Source organism: Uranotaenia lowii, chromosome 2 (genome assembly GCF_029784155.1).
Source record: "Uranotaenia lowii strain MFRU-FL chromosome 2, ASM2978415v1, whole genome shotgun sequence".
Taxonomy (NCBI): domain Eukaryota; kingdom Metazoa; phylum Arthropoda; class Insecta; order Diptera; family Culicidae; genus Uranotaenia; species Uranotaenia lowii.
Window position 1 is genome coordinate 325,607,430 of NC_073692.1, and position 18,312 is coordinate 325,625,741.

General features: G+C 34.4%; 1 protein-coding gene across 5 annotated transcripts in view; it reads left to right on the forward strand.

Moving 5' to 3' along the window:
* Positions 1–12,081: 12,081 nt before the first annotated feature.
* Positions 12,082–18,312, forward strand: part of LOC129747895 (uncharacterized) — a 97,077-nt gene continuing 90,846 nt past the window's right edge. Inside the window, exons 1-2 of one of the 5 annotated variants that reach the window (XM_055742281.1) lie at positions 12,082–12,197; positions 12,968–13,522. The gene's annotated coding sequence lies outside the window, so the exon portion shown is untranslated. Of the gene's footprint in view, positions 12,497–12,967; positions 13,523–18,312 lie in introns of all 5 variants that reach the window. The other 4 variants (XM_055742280.1, XM_055742282.1, XM_055742283.1 and 1 more) reach the window with 4 other exon arrangements.

Genomic DNA, 18,312 nt, shown 5'->3' on the forward strand with positions numbered 1-18,312 from the left:
AAACGCCAATATCTCTCTAGAACAACATTTGTCTTGCATGAACGACCCCGTAAAAAGGGGTCTTCCAAAAAATTGAAAACATTTTTCACCATTCCTGGTCCTATCTGTCTTACTCAACATTATATGAGATTCACTTGTGAATAGATGGAATTTTACCGCTTTTTATCGTATTACAAACTCTGTCCACGATTAAATTGCCACAGACAAAATTTATTCGCAAAATTGGAGTTTCCATCCGATTGCCATCAAATTTTCAGGGATTGAAAAATAACTATTAAACTTTTTTTTTCCATTTTACTCGTATTTCATTTACAGTCCATACGCAAAGCCCGCACCTTGGCCTTAACTCCGGCCATAAGATTCTGCCCAACCTGTGAATCAACCGTTTTTTGCATGTAAACCCATACTTTCTTCAGTTCTTCGACTGTCTTCACTACCTTAGGTCACTTAAGAAGGTGCTGCTCCATAATCGCCCAGTACTTCTCGATGGGGTGGAGCACTCCCGACACTCCGGATCGGGAGAGTTGGACATTTTCGACCTTATTGTTCGCATGCCACTTCAGCGAGGGAGAGCTGGCAACATTGCCATGTTTAGACTGTTTGTTTTCACCGCTCCAATAAATTTATTAATATTTGATGAAATACGCTGAATTTCTTTGCGTGAAGTAGTGTTTCGGTCGCGCGATGAGCTATTGCTCTCTTAAAAAGTGAAATCGCGTTCAAATTTTTATTAAATTCGCTGTTATTTGGATGTTATTTTCGATGTTCGTTTCGAAAAAGAATAAGAGAACAGATGAAAATTAAGAAGTGCTGTAATTGTGCTAAAACGTGTGTGCTAAAAAGCTTAATAACGGTGTGGTGAAGCTTTCGCTAAATTTTCAAAGGCCACTTTGATACTTTTGTGCTAAATGGTCTCCCCGATGACAGCTAATAATTCCAATTGGATTTCGAAACAGGCCAATGTTTAGATGGAACTTTCGAAATCGCAGCGAGCAACCCTTTCCAGTCAACAGCAGGAAACCAGAATACCGGTGAGAGATTTCCATTTTTTAACTTCTTTTTCTATCATAATGGTTTCATATGGTCGGGATTGATTGATTCCCCAGTTCCAATTGAAGCAGAGTGAGAAAGGAGGATCGAGAGTTTTTTAATTTTATGTATCTTGTTTTTCTCTTTCCCACTACCTAATAAGTATAGTAAGCTCGAAAGGAAGTTCACTCAAGCGAAGCTTTTGATAGTTGTACTTTTGCTAGTCGCCGCTGCTATGCAAGTAGGAGCTAGTAGCCACCAGTTAAAAATCAATTTTCTTTCATATTTAAATTTATTCGTACCGAGTTTTTAGCATTTTCCGGGTATTTTAATGAGCACACGTTTTCATTAAGTTCCAGCTACTCCAACCAGCATTAAAATATTTTCATAATAATTGTCTTACTATACTTCATCCACAACATTAGAAAACGCGTTATAAAATTCTGTGAGTTGCATCGTTGCCAAGTGCATTGTACGTGTATGACTGTGCCACGTTAGGACGCTTTGCTCTTCTCGTCTTAAGCGCGCGGTAAAATTCAGTGAGTTACGCCGGTGCTAAGGACATTGTTAGTTAGGACGTATAAAAACGCGATGTACTCGATAGTGTGCGACGCGACGATTTTTAACTTTGCTTTGATCACATCCCTTCCCAAAGGGAATCCAGATCTTATATACCTTTCCCATTAACAAACCACCCTTCCTGTGACGACCGTGGAGATTTAGAGGTGTATTCGGTCTCTAGTAGCAACGGAAGTCGAACTAACAATCCTTCCCTTTCCCCGATGAACCGTAAGGACGTGGCCGGCGCCGTTATTGACCATTTAAGATAAGGAACCTTTGAAACGTGCACACAGAAAATGGTAAGCTAATCCCAAGCCCCATTTATTTGGATCTATGTGCAATTTTGATGGTTCTTGTCAATCACGGAGTAGCAACTACTGAAATGTACGGTTTATCTAAGCTCAAGCTCAAGCTCAAGCTCAAGCTTATTGTTCGCATGCCACTTCAGCATGTCCTTGGAGTGGTGGTACGAGGCCAAATCCGGCCAGAAAATTATTATTATTATTATTATTATTATTGTTTATTGAACCTTGCAACGTAAGATAAAAATCTTTTTAAATGTTACAATGTGGTAGTTTCATTTCTAATAATTCCTTAACAACTAATCGTTCCATCAAACTTTTTCTTATTTATTTATATGTCGTTCTTACTCCACGAATTCCTCCAGCGAACTCCTTTTGAACTCTGATTTATTTTGAATTGATTTTAGATTAAAGGGAAGATTATTCCAATACACAACACCTCTCACGAAGAAAGATCTACCGTAATAAGTAGTACTATGCAAAGGAACTACAATATTCCTGGTTCTAGAATTTCTTAACGGGATTAGTAAATTCTTCCAATAAAGTGGTTTTCCAGATTGTAAAATTCTGTGCATCACCACACAAGAACGATACTTCCGAAAATTTTCAAATGAACACCCAATGAGTAGTTTTTGTAAATGTGACACTCGAGAGAAACGTGACAAATTGAAAACATATCGTACGCAGGGGTTAAGAGCTATGCGCAACCTACTAACGGATCTTTCTAAGGCATTGGAATAAAGAAAATCACCGTAAATAAACAGAGGATAAACATAGGTTTTAAAAAGTTTCAATTATGTAGAGACGTCCAAGTGATTTGTCGTTAGGTTTAGTCTTTTCAGTGCACCGTAAATTTTGCAGCATTGATGTCGATTCCAAGAAAGATCCCGTTCGAAAATTTCTCCGAGGTTTTCAGCATAGTCTACAACCTGAATGGTAGTGTTGTTAAGAACAACTTGTGGAGAAACTTGTGAGGTTAACTGTCTACCAAAACACAGTGCTTTGGTTTTTGAGGGGTTTATTGGTAAGAGATTGACATCAGACCATTCACTTATTTTAGCAAGATCCTGATTTATTTTTGCGTAAAAATCATTCAGGTTTGATGCATTTTTCTCGCAGAGGTATACTTGTACATCATCAACAAATAGATGAATTGAGCAGTGCTGTAGAACAGATGGAAGGTCGTTTATAAAAAGCGAGAAAAATAAAGGTCTCAAATCGATCCTTTGGAACTCCCGAATGAATGGATACAAATTCAGAAAAACATTCGTTGAAAAATACAGTTTAAGAGCGCCCTTCAAGATACGATTGAACAAGTTCGGAAGCTGGTCTTGAAAAATTGTATTTAGTTTTCAGTTTGTTAACAAGCTTTGAATGCGAAACGCGATCGAAGGCTTTTGCAAAATCTATTAACAACAGAGCTGCAAATCCTTTTTTATCTAAGGTGTACGCAATGTCGTCATGTACTTTCATAAGAGCGGTTTCTGTGCTGTGAGATGAACGAAATCCGGATTGAAATTCAAATAGAATGTTGTTTTGGTTAAGGTATTCAGTTATCTGATATTTAATCAATTTTTCAAAGATTTTGGAAATTGTACTTAATATACTGATTGGTCTAAGATTGGATAACTCATGGGATTTAGCTTTTTTTTTGAATAGGAATTACTATCGATTGTTTCCATTGATACGGAAATCTTGAAGTTTTAATAATTATGTTAAAAATATGACTAATAGCGGGTAGAACATATGGTAAAATTATTTTGATTAGTTTGATAGGAATATCATCCATTCAGACTGCATTTGATTTGATAGAATGAATTGCGTTTATGATTTCATATTCTTCAAAACGTTTGAATTCAAAGCCATGTTAGTTATTCGGATAATACTGTTGTTCATTGCTAGTTCTGGAAAAATTTGAGGAGAAGTAATTATTGATCTCATTAGCTGAAAAATTTGTTGTTGCTGTATTTCCTGGTGATTTGGTTAAACCAAACTTTTTCAAGTTATTCCAGAATTTTTATGCTGGTAAATCCAAATTAAGGCGTGTCTTGTCACGATTCATTTTGGCTTTGAATATGAGATTGTTCACTTTATTTCTCAGTACTTTATATTTATTTCTATCTTCAACAGATTTTGAATTTTTCCAATTGTTGTAAGCCAAATCCCTGTTTATCATTGCATGATTTATCTCGTTAGTAAACCACACATTCTTTCTATTTTTTCTGAATTTTAGTGGAAAAAAAGTATCGTGAACATTCAACAGAAATCTATTAAAAAACTCAACAAGCATATCTGGATTTTCAATACTTTGAAAGCTATTCCAGCTGACATTAGTAAGAGTAGTGGAAAGAGCGCTTCCATCAAAGTTATTGCAGTCGCGGAACCAGTATTCGTCTGGTTCATTAATTTTGGGAAAATTTAAAGAAGAAAAAATTAAATCATGGTGAGAAATGCCAGGTAGGGAAATTTGACTAAATCTATGTATACTATCAGGTGAATCAAATATAAGTAAATCGAGCAAAGAGCATCCAGTTGCGTGAAAAAAAGTAGGTTCAGAATTAAATCAGCAAAAATTTGTGGAGTTCATGAAATCCTTGAATTTTTGTATTCTTGAAGAATGCTTAAACAGGTCCAAGTTGAAATCACCCAAGAAAAAAGAGCTGTTAGAGATCAAGGCGAATTGTTCAACATTATTAAGTAAAAGATCTGAGCAATCACGTTCGGGAGGATTGTAATATACACCGAGCAAAAGTTTAGTTTCATTCAGGAACAATTCCAAGAGAATGAATTCGGTACAATTTATTTCATTGTTGTCTGATTTCATAAGAGTTTTACATTTGAGTTTGTTTCTGAAGTAAACGCAAATGCCACCTCCATGCCTGTTGCGATCATTCCTAATCAAATTGTAGCCATCGATTGTAATAACGGCATCATTAACACTTTCACCAAGCCATGTCTCGGTCATGAAGATTATATCTACTTTACTATTAATAAATAGATATTTAAGTTCATTGAATTTAGATAAACGACGGGCGCAGAGGCTTTGAACGTTGATATGACAAATATTTAGCATGTCTTCACAAAGAACACTATGGAGCACAGCTTTCGGTATAACATTTATCGTAGAGGCATTGTTATAGGAATAATTATCCATTGGGATAAACTAATGCTAGAAAACCAAAGTTCAATATAGAGCTTCAGAAAGAATTCATGTTTGGAACGACAATAAATTTAACGATATTCATGTAACAATAATTGAAATTGAAATTGAAATTGAAATAAAAAAAAAAGTGTTTCCTGACTATCCAGATCATAAAATTTAGAAATTTACGGAACGGAAATATAAATTGATTGCGGTTCAACCAATTACTTATAAGTACATTTGCTTTGCACAGTTCATAACTGATTCGTAGAATGTGTAACTTAGTGAGCATTCAGCAACTCGGCGTCGGCAGTTCTCCTCCACGGTAAGAAGCACGATGTTACCAACAGCAGCAGCAGCAGCAAAAACTTTCAAGGATCCTCTGTCTGATTTTCCGGTTCGATGATCGTGGCGATTAACATATGCGTTGAAAAGGCTACTTTCCAACATCAGCATAGGGCGGTTTGCAGAATAGTGTTTGATCGAAGCAAACGAACAACCAGCAGCAAGGCATAGGAACCGAAACAAAACTGTGGGCCTTCAGGAGAGGAAGCAGCCGCTTCTGGAAGCACTCTTTCATGTCATTCACCTGTCCGTTCATTGTGTCCTGGGTCACGAAAGGTGCACTCCGCTTCCCGCACGTGCAGATGGCTTGCCAAACCAGGTATTTATTCGCAAATTTGGACATCTTCTGAGGGCGGACATGCTCCGGAACGCTGAAGTTATCCTTGACCGTGAAAAACAGGTTGCCGGGGATCTGTTTGAAATCGGCCTTCACGTATGTTTCGTCGTCCATGATGAAGCATTCAACTTTCGTCAGCATATTGAGGTACAACTTCCTGGCACGGGTTTTGGCGGACTTGTTCTGCTTCTTGTCGCGATTAGGGGCCTTTTGTACCTTGAACGTTCTTCTCTTCTTCTTTCTACTTGAACTGCTTATGCAGCATCGATGATCTGCCAGCAGTTCTGAATTAAGAGCCAGTAACTTAGACTATATGCCCTCTTTGAACGTTCGAAGCCCAGCCTTAGTTTTGGCCTTCTGGACAAAACTTACGCTAAGATGCAGCTTCTTAGCCATATCCCGAACGGAGACGTTCTGGTTTCGTGGTGTTGTACGGAATACTTTTTTCTTCACATCTGGGCTTCCGATCGGTGGTCAATTGTTCCTCTAACCGCTCTAAACCGCTTCTTTCGACTACATTTCCGAGAGTTTTGTTCACAGGACTTTAAAACTTGCAGGATGTAAACAATGCACTATGAACTAAATCCACCCAAATTTTCATTAAATTTTAACCAACGGTTAAAAAGTTATAGAAATTTCATAGCGTGACAATTTCATCATGGACACGCTTTATTATTGTTTTGTATGGGGGCCCTCCCTCCTCTGAGTACGATGGACTCAAAGCTCCACAGATCATTCTTTATACAAAAAAAAAGTATTATTATGGTTTTATTATGGCATTTTATATGCGGCTAGTTTTATAACTGTTTAGCTATAGTCATAAAAAATGCTCATATTCTTTATTCAACCATTTGTGTCAGGTGGTTTTGAAAACGCTTATCAAGCTTTTACTTAATATACCTACTGTTTAAGATGTTTAGAAAGAGTTTTGAATGCTCTATTAAAACTCCATCAAAACATAACTTAGAAGTATGTTCCAAGCTTTTGTTATGGTATGTTTTATAAAGGCGCGCAGTGTTTTTTTAAATCGTTATCAAATTAGGTGACAGTTCTTGATAAAGATGTCAAAACAGGACACATATTTTAATTGGAATTTTCATTTTTACACATTTTTGATAAGTCATGTGTGTTGTTATTTAATTTAAATGAAAAAAAAAATTAAAATCTTTGCAATAGTGGTATGTGGTAGTGGTATGAATATCTTCACAATATGAGTATTGAGTGAAAGGGCTCAACTAGTAGGAGGAAAAATTTGTTGCTTGACGCCATCATTAACCAAGATATTCTGCTGAACTTAAATTGCTGTAATTATTTAAAAGTAGCATGAAACCACCTCAATATGTGAATTGGGTGAAAGGGCTAAATTAGAAGAAGTCAAATTTCACTATCTGACGCCATCTTGAAATCCAGTATGACGGCTTCCGCTGCACTTCAAAAATTGTGTAAATTACTGAAAATCGTATGAAACTTCCACAATATGGGTATTGGGTAAAGGCAAAGATATTTTATTCTACCAAGAAACCCGACTGCATAGTTTTTCGAACAAGTAGTCTGGGACATCAATTCTTTGTTTACGGTGCTGTCTTCTGCGAAAAAGTATTCGAGCTTTCAAGTTGCATCCAAGCTTGCAACCACATCAGTTTTGCATTTGACCGACGAAACAACCAACACGGACAGAAAAAACAACCCACTCTTGGTACTTTTGACGTAAATCGCCACCTCAGTGTAGGAACTTCAGAAAAGCAATTGGCTTGTATGAGCCTGTAAAAACCTTAAAGTAGGTAGTTGTGCTTGAAGGTCCCAGTGAATAAAAAAGATTTACTTGGCAAAATTTGATAAAATTTAGGAAAAAAAGTAAAATGACCATAAATTATTGTTGCTATTATTCGGGAACTGTTTTAAGCCTGAGATAAGTCGATTGTTGATTTCTGACGCCATCTTGAAATCAACGATGGCGGCTTTAGCTTAATTTGAAAATGTTGTAAATCACTGAAAATCCCCCTATATTGTGGGGATTTTATGCGATTTTGAGTTCTTTAAAACATTTTAAAAATAAGCGGAAGCCGCCATCGTGGATTTCAAAATGGCGCCAGACAACGAAAATCGACTTCCACTCATGGTATCATTCCACCGGACATTCATAACCAATCCCTGATTTATTTCATTTAAAAAGTCTGTCCTCATTTACTGTATTAATGATAAACAACTTAGGAATGAGAAATTCATCCTACGCGAGTAATTGATTGGCTTGCGAGAGAAACGTCAAATTTTTGCTGCTTATATGGCTTTCATAAAACCGTCATTAAACTAATTAGCCATTTATCTGACCATAATATAGCTATTAAGCGTTGAGTTGACTAACACCATGTTGTTTGCAAAATCGAAGTGCATAAAATGACACCATGTTGATGGATTAATTATGTCAAATATTTGAAAACATTATTATAGGCCTGTTTTCAATCAATTCCCTCATGTTTGCGATGTCAGTTTGTCATTTATTATCATACCTAATATTTATTGAAAAACTAACTGACCCGGCAAACTTCGTTGATCCTTTTGAATTTTCTCAAAAATGATGATAATGTAAGTAGAGAGTATATAATTATTTATTTTCAAGAAATTTTATTGGTACTGGACTTTAACTCAGAACTCAAGCAAAAAAAAATGGCAAGTATTTGTTCTATCAATCTTCAAACAGCTATTTGTATTCACTCCCCATGTGAGGTGAATATAGACTGTTTTTAATTAATCGAGGAAAACTTTCATTTGAGGTTTCATAATTTTGGACGCAGATTCATGCGTTGTTTATTTGTTCCGCAGTTTTTTTGTTCATTCAAATTCCCTGTAACCACTTTTATCATCTCCAATACTTATATTCGAATAAATTTTAATGCTGGTTCCTTAGTGGGCAATAATTAACGAAATCGACTTATCAGTTTTTATTTTTTTGATATCCAGCGACAGCTGTTGCGATAAATTCTGGGATAAACTTAAAAATGAATTTTCTTCCGTTTTACATTGTTTTCTTCGTTTAAACAGGATTCTAGACATTGTTTTATCCATTTGGTACTCACACCCAGGTACAGTGCGCCAATAAAGGTTTTGTTGAAATGTGTCGCGATTTTACACAGTTTTAGTCATTATTTTCCCTTCTATATACTACTAATATTCCTCACATGAATTTACTGAATTTACTCTGGGCTTGTGATATAGCTCAGTTGGCAAGTCTCTTGTCTCCTGAGCCGATGTCCGCGAGTTCGAGCCCAAGAGTAAACATCGAACACAGTTGTACCGGATAAGTTTTTCAATAACGATCCGCCAACTGCAACGTTGATGAAGTCGCGAATGCCAAAAAGATGGTAAAACGACTATAATCGAAACAAAAAAAAAAACATGAATTTACTTTTTATTTTCAAAGAACGTCAAAGTCTATAAATAATTTTAGAGACTTTAATTTAGGCTTAAAAAACGATCAGACACTCATAGCATCTCAGTGAAACTCGATGTTTCTTTGAAGAGATCTTCTTTCCTTAACTCTAAGCGTACATTTTTCGAAGTTATGATGGCTAGCATTTTACAAATGCTAAAACCACCAGACCACAGAAAGTGTACTATGTATGCCATGACGTTTTTGACATTTGAGTGCAACCATTTTTTATTCGTAGATACATACTATCAACATTTCATTTCATGACGTTCCTAGGATATGATTTTAGCTTTATTCACAGAGAACAGAGGTCTGGAACAGAACAAAAATGAGCCGAAAACGTGTGTAAGAATTTGAATTCAAATACGTTAGTATTTCGTTCAAATATTACTCAGCATATAGCCACTAGATGGTGCTGATTGCTAAGTGAACGAAAACTAAACGAACTGCCCCGTTACTCAACTGGGGTGCCAAGTGTTTTTTTATACTGCTTTCAGTCTTATGCAACTAATCCTCAACTTCCTAAAACGCAACCAATATCATAATTAGTTAATTTAAAGAGGGATTTATATTTTCGATTGGAATTGGTATTCGATTGGATGTGAAATCTAAGAAGGTTTTTGGATATATTTAAGACAGTGACAAAATCCAAAATGTCACATGATTAACCCTTCCGGAACGTATCCAGGCTTAACAAACCCGGACATTTTTACTAGAAATCTTTGCAAAATCCGCTCATTGGAACTCAAAATTTTAAAATTAAAAACCGGGCTGATCAGTTTCAGGAGTGAACATGAACATTTTTTTTCTCGAGACACCTCAGTGGCATTGATCTTATTTATGATTTTATAAAATGATTATAAGTTCAATTTGATTAAGCAAAAATTGTTTTTGACGCAAAAATCATAAATCGTTAGTTTTATTGGAGCTGTTGGTTTTGATTTCACCAAAATTGTGGATATATCCCAGTAGAAACCGAGCTTTTTTCCTCGAAATCCATACCACCCCCAAACCTCGCTTTCCTAAATTTTTTCTTTGAAAATCCGCGTAAGCTCGTAAGTAAAACCAGCCAATCTGGTATCATTACACGAGATAGCATTTCTTTAGAGGAATTCAAAATCGCTAAGTAATGTAAATCGAATTATGGCCCAAGATTTTTAAGAAAAAAAAAGATATTTTCATCAAATTGGCATCCCTGATAATGTTTTGAATTTTCGTCGCCACGTGCTCGAAATTTGTTGTTTAAATAAAAATTTGCATTCCACACGCTCCAATTTTCTCTCATTTTAATTTATTAACTTATTTTACATTTTACTCACATAAAATGTTATTGTATGAATCGATTCATAAAAAAATAGTTGGTTAGAGTTTGAATGGTTTGAATCCTGAAGCTCAAATGAGTGTTTTCATCAGTTCAAACCATACAATCATTCAATCAATGGTTGTTTTTGAACACTGTTGATAACTTACACAGCAAGCATCATTTTTGTTTTCTACGATTCAAAACAAATTTTTAAGTGTCTGGTGTTCTGAATTCTAATATTTTGGCGCTTGAAAATGCTCAAATTCAATAGTTTCTAGTAAACTAATCATAAGTAACTGATAAACCAACACACCTTTATGAAAAAATACTAATTTTGAACTAATTTGTTATCCTCTAATCAATTAAGGTTTTTTTATTTTTCATAGATGCGTTGCGCGGCTTTTAGGTCTACATTTTTTTATTCAAGGATTTCTATTTTGCTTCAAAAGTTGAAACTGTCATAAAAAAAATCGAGAGCACATAGAAGAAAAAACCAAAGACGCCCTTAAATAAGTCATAACTATGTGCATCTCGGAAAAAGTAAATTTGGTAGACCTCTGTGTTATCAATACCTCTATATACCAATATATGAAGAAAATTTGTGTTTTTCTTGTTGATGATAATAGTTCATCAAGTTGGATAAAGATTGCACAGTAAAATGCAAACAAAAGATAAAGATTTTACAGCAATTCCTTTAAAACGTTGGATCGATAGCTTTTCAACTGCCGATCAAGTTAATAAGAAAACCATCTAAAACTTGGTCGTTTGTATACATAATGAAACATTTCTATTTTTTTATTTAATTTCATAAGTTCATGCGATGGATTTCAAATACCAAATAACCATTCAAAAATGTTCAGACAGGTTGTACATTAATGCTTGAAAATGATTTTTACCTTAGCGTGCATGTTTAACGAAAATAAACAAATCTTCGTTAAGTTTGTTTTTAACGACATCTAGTGGCTATATGCTGAGTTATTTTTTCTTTAAAATAACGGTTGGCATTTTTACACAAGATTTGAGCTCCAGCCTGACCTCTGTTCTCTGTGCTTTATTAGAGTTCTAATGATGCAGAGAATGCGCTTCAGCTTTTTATGAAGATAAATTATGTAGTTCTTACGAAGTTGTGCTGACCATAATAAAGCTACAACTGTTACTTGAGCATAGAAATGTGGAATAGAATAGAAACCTATTTATAAAACTAGTCAATAAACGATAGAAAGTCATCCATCCTACTTAAAACAGTTGGCAACTCTGCAAAGTACGGTACAAAGTGAGTTATATTTCGTTGCTCACGTCTCACTGCGAAAGTTTCCAATGACTCGTTGAGAGTTGGGTTGGGACCCCCGAGAAAGCTTTTCCGACCGAACCGAACAAAACAAAACAAACTCTTCGGTCAAAGCTTCCCATTCTGCTTCGGAACTATGTAAGAAAGCCGGTTCCCAGTTCCATCCACACAACTTTTCCTACCCAGCGAGATACCTCATAGAGAAACAGCTGATCGCTCGTTGAAAGTTGGAAGTTATACTTACTTCGGCTGATGATCCACGATCGAGCACATGGCATGGCGATCGGCGATGGCTTGGTCGGAATCAAAACAATCTTTCGCACCAGCAAGTTTAGTCACCGTCGGACCTTCACGGTGGGCGAAAGTGCTTTTCGGACTTGATTCCGGTGGCGATCATTCGATCGAAGTGTGAGCTCCGCTCTTTAGTCTCTAACGCGATATACTGAATTGGGGAGTGTGCCTAGTAGGTGTCCTTACTGGAGTGGAAGAAAGTATGGCTTTGAAGGCTTGTTTGTGATGCGTATACCACCTTACATGAAACGTTTCGCTGCACATTGGGAAAGCCGATGTTATTTTTTTTAGTGTTTTGATTATTATTGCCTTCAACTCAAACTTAGTTGCTATTGTGGGGTAAATAGTTGCGAATTATGTGCAGATTTTTTTTTGATGTTTTGCTACAATTGCTAACTGAATCGAGGCGCGCTTTTCGATGAGCACCGGAATTTAGTAGTTTGAGTTGGCGGAAAAGTGATATGCACCAAAGTGAGTGTCCAGCATGTTTCATTTTCTTCCCTCACCTCATTTGCACATGGCCGTTTTATGGTATTCCAAACTTGCGGAAGATTAAATGTCAGCGGCCGGTTCAGAAAATGCATCAATTTCTGGTGCTGGTCAAAAGCATCGCTAATTTGCCTTTTTGATATGTAAATTGAGTGAAAACGAAATCAGAACCGGTCGTATGTCAGAGGAAAGAGCTGCCCAACTCGAGAGTTGTGATGCGCATCCGACCTTGAATGAAGACAGAGCGGCGAGAGATAAGCTTGAACCCGAAAAAAGTGATCTAGTTTTTGGGAATTAGTCTACGGGTTTACAAGTTGCTTCCGGTAAATAAAATCATAAAAAACCTGGACTCCACTATAACGAACTGTGGTTGCAGTGGATGCCCACTTCAAGTGATAAAAAGTGAAAAGTGCTTTTCAACGAATGTTTTTTTTTTGTTTTTTCCTTTTCTAGTTGGTATAACTAAACCTGATTGGTGAATGAAGGTAAACCCATAATAGCGTTTCCCGGATTAATTTTTTTCATACTCGGACTGTACCAATCTGCGGATCGTTGTTGCAACTGGATTGTATTCAGCTCCATCGACGGCGGAGGAAGCTCAAACCTGTATCGGTTGCAATTGAAAAGTGTCCCACATTGCGGGTTTTTGCTTACTCAGGTGTTTATTGTGCATTCTGTCTCTTCCGATGTACAGCTCTGTGTGACGTCTCCCTAGCTTGGTGATCCAAAAAGACTGATCGGAAGTGTTCCTCCCGTATTAGTGTCTGTGAATGTGTTTATCGTTTATGCAGTTGCTGATTGGATCTAAATAGGAAAATTGCAAATAGCTTGACAACTGGAACATCGTTGAAAATTGAACAACTGTTGAACGAGTTGGAGTGAATGATAGCTAGCACAGCTTTAAATGTTTACAAATATATTGAGTGATTTCATCTGGATTGAGTGGAGCGATCTGTTGAACAATTGAACCTGTGGTTTTGAATTTGCATTCATGCTTGTTGGATCAAGGTAAATTATATTTTTAGATTTCTATTTAAAAAAAAACTATTTTAAAACCTTATAGACCGCAATTATGAATAACGAAGGGAGTAATACACGTCACCTATTTTTTTTGTAATAACTACTATTACTCTCTTAACTTAACTTAACTACTCTCTTAAAAACCATCTTCTTTTATTCCACCTCGCATCTCTTATTTCTTTTTTTAAAAATGTACAAATCGGGTTCTTTTACCCTCAAGTTGTAAGAAATTGCTTTTGCCGCCAACCACAATGAAGCCTTAGATTTTTTTGACTTCCCTGATACCGGATGGAACAATATTTCCTCCAAATCATGACACTTCATTTTGAACTTATTTTTAACAATTGACGAGCACCAGTCCCATATTACTTTTGATTTCGGACAAATTTTAATTTTATGCTCATTTGTGTCTGTTAGATTACATAACTCACAACTAATGTTAGCAAGATTACCAATGTTGTACTGTTTAAGTTTTTTTTTGTTCGGGATCAAGTCATTTAGAAAAGTAAAAATTATTGCACGGTCTTTGAATGAGATTGTTTTATAATTTATGTTTTCCCATATAGTGCTCCATGGTGCTTGTATTTTATTCTGTATATCAGGTTTCCAGTTTTGCTCTTTAATCATGCGTGCTAAAAACCCTTGATAAAAATTTGATCACATTATTTTTTAAATTATTTTATTCAAGAAAATCACCTTTGAATTTTAATTACTTTTTCTTAATGCGTTTTTACTACTAAATGTTAATGATGAGAAGCTGAAGCTCACTTTTTGAGCGATAGTTCTTCATGGAGAGAAAAGTATAGTACCCAAGTAACATTTAAATTTTTATAGCAGGCTACTAGATAAAGTTTAGGTTATAAAAAGGGCTTGAGGATTCTAATAAAACTATCGGTGTTACTTGGGTATTTCTTACAAGAATCCACTTATATTCAATCATATTTCTGTTTGTTTCTCGACTAAATATGAAGCTTCTAACTTTACATATAATTGATTATCTGTTTGTTTTTTTTGGCATTCAAAAATACATATAATGCGTTCAACTATATGTGTATGGTTGATTTTACGCATTCAACAATAAATATAATAGATTCAACTATAACCGTACGATTGATCTTCTGCATTCAACCATAAGTATAGTTGATTCATCTATAAGGGTAAAGTTGATTTAACCGTAGATATGATAGATGCAATTATATTTTTATGATTAATTCCATGATTTCAACTATGGATATGGTAGATTTGCCTTGTCTATTAAAATTAACCTCTACTGCAGTAAGTTGTATTGATAGCCGATTCCATCAAGTAATACGACGGGGATAGACCTAAAGAAACAAAGAAGGGAAAGTAAGATAAGAAATTTATATTATAGACTCATATTCAGCGGGATAATTCCAGAAATTACAACCTACCATATCAGAAACACTATTATTTCTGCAGTCAAATTTGCGACCTACATCTGTTAGTTGTCCCGGCAGCACCGAAGCCGTATCCGACAGTACATTTTCTGGCACAAAGGATCGGCTTTTTTTTTAATTTGAGAATTGAAAATTCCCGGAAAATGTTGCTGGTGATATCACTCGAATCAAAGGGAAATCGGACCTAGTATAACATAAACAAAAATAACGAAATACCTATAAAATTTTTCGCAAAAGATGATCTATTTTATTTTTCCGCAAAGGTACCTGCACGGATCCGTCCTCATTAACGATTTTCGATTTAACACGAAACTCAATTCATAGTTTTTTTTTGCACAGGGCGAACAAATTACACAATCGTATAAAGATACACAATTTGAAGTTGAAATATAGCAAATTGAAAACAACAACCACTAGTTGAACCTTTTACATTTTTAGTTGAATGCCTAGAATCAACCATAGAGTTATAGTTCAATCTATCTTATTTACAGTTAAAACGATTATACTATCATAGTTGAATCTATTATATTTATAATTGATTGCATTAAGTCAATCATCCGTTTGTAACTGAATCTATTATATTAATAGTTGAATCAATCGTACCATTTTAGTGGAATCTATAGTATTTCATGTTGATTGTATAAGGTCAACCAGCAGTTTAAAGTTGCATATTGATTGTTGAATGCAAAAAAAATCAACTACACTTTGATGATTGATATACATCAAGATAAGGTCACTAGGTATAACATTGCGCTTAACCTCAATCCACAAAACCGTGTAAACGCAGGGTCAAAAATAGTTATGAAATTTCGAACGATATGTATGGCATTTGAAACAAAATTACAATTTATGGATAATTGAAGGGTCTTATTGTTCAAATAAGTAATCAGTCGCATTCTTTGAAATAAATTGTGTACCAATTAGTAAAATTATGTTCAAAAGCTTTCGATATTCTGACTACGAGTTAGGCAATTCAACGGTATTTCAGCAAAATATTTGAATTTCAAAAAGCATTATTTCAAATTTAGTTGTAAAAATATGCTTAAAAATTACTTGTTACTACTTGTAATGAATGCTTCTTTATTTTAGATACTAAAAAATTAAAAAAAAAGTCATTTATGAGGAATTAAGCAAAAAGCAATTTTTTTAACTCAATTAAAAATCTACGTTAAAAATACTTTTTCCATACGAAAAAGAGCTCAATGCATTGTAAATACTTTGGTGAACATTTTTATATTTTTTGCGAAATTTTAAAAATAGTAGTTTTTCTGGAAAACTAATATTTAAAAAAAATCCATACATTTCTGTGGAATTTCTATAACTATTTTTTGGTTGGCCTACTAATACATATGCAAGCAACGGAGTAGCATACCTCAGTAATCTACACAGAAAAAAAATCTGATCCTTAACAACACTGAAAATGAAAACCTTTAATATTACATGACATAGAACGCGATTCATTAATGTAAATTAACAGACTAAAAAAATTTGAATCCTTAACAGCACGGAATTTTAATGACACAAATATTACTTGACACAGAACGCGATAATTTGATGTAAATTTACATCACATATGATGTCAATAAAAAGAACCATCACATATGACGGAATTTTCAGTGAGAATCAAATATTACATGACTTAAATATTTTACATGTTTTCAAATTTTAAACGTCTTTAGAAGTTTACAGACGTGTAATATTCAACCCCCACTGAATATTCCGTCATATGTGCTGCATCTTTTTCGTTACATCATATATGATGTAATTTTACTAATTTTTCTGTTCACACAAAACTTGTAAAAGCACTGAATTAGAAATTTTTGAAAATTACACGACACGGAATGTATAACGCCATGGAGTTTAATTAATATTACATTACACTGAACGCGTTAAAGACATGTAAAAATAAAAACTGTCAAAAACAGGAACACAAATGTAAACAAAGTGTTTAGTCAAGTCGTGAACCAAAGTATTTTGTTGAAGCAGTTAGCTTCTCAGTACATCGATATCGTTGGTTCCGGATATCTCCGAAAAGCAGCGGCAGCGGAAGCGGTTCTAGAAGGGCACAGTGGTTCAAATCCCCAAAAAGCCGGAAAAAGCCCATTTTTCAAGTCAACCAAATTTTTTGTATTGGAATCGAATCTCCAATATTCTAGGAACGTGATGATGTATTCAGATATTTTTTAGGACTTTTTATACACCTTCTATGAAACAAACATGAACGACAACTTTAACACAAGAATTAAAAATAGGATTTTTTATTCTCAGCCCAAAACAACTTAAAAAAGCATATAAATCTTTAAAAATGTATAAATGTTTATACCGAAGTGATGTATTACAATCTTTTTCACAGTTTAGAGATAAAAAAGTTCCTTAATATCATGAACTAATAAAGTTTCGCTTGATTGAAAACCCAAAATTAGATGATAATTTTTTTTCGATTTACCCTATTTATTTTTCGGAAGCAAAAAAAAGCTTGCGCTGCCGATCGCCGTGATAAATTATACACCGTTGGATAGGTGGAAGTCTCATCAAAAACATATCTTAAAATCAGCTGCTAGTTTTTGCTATATTTTGGATACGATATCATTGAGTTTGGTTTAAAAATGCAAATTTTAAAGTATTTAGACAGAATAAATCAAGCATTGTTTGCTTCGATACATATGCAAATTCACCTTAAAACATCAGTTTTGATATTTGTCCAACCAACCTACAGGAAATTAGGAGCCCATATTTAATTATTAACAAAAATATTCATTATTAATTGAAAAATATTCAATTTCCCAGTATAAAGCTCAAATCCCGTTTTAGCAATTATTGAAAAAAAAAACAAATTTTGAAAAAACAATCTAATTTATTATTTTTTCCAACTTTTCGTCTATAATCTTTAACAGAATAGCTTTTTAATAATTTTTTCCCACTATTTTTTATTTTGAACCACTGTGAAGCGGCCCCACACTACTCTGCTTAGATCCGGTACTTCGAACGAAAGTGAAAGGTGGTGAAAGTGCCTTTTAAAATAATTTATAAGTAAGATACAAAAAACTGTTTGTAGATTGATAAAATAGATGAAATTTATTATTAAAAGATTGTTTTTCTTATAAAAAAATGAAAAAACTCCATTAAATCTGGTCAATAAAAAAGTAAACAAAACAAATTCCAATAGGATTTTTTTTTCCTAAATTCAGTGGTTCTTAAATTTAGGTGCTTTTAAGATCATAAAAAATCCAATAAATAAAAAATAAAAACATTAAAACTCAACTTTTTTTTATTGATAAAAAAAGTATTCATCAACAGATTTTAAATTGTATTTTCGGCTTCGAAAAATCTTTTCATGATTACTTTCGCAAAATCTGCTCG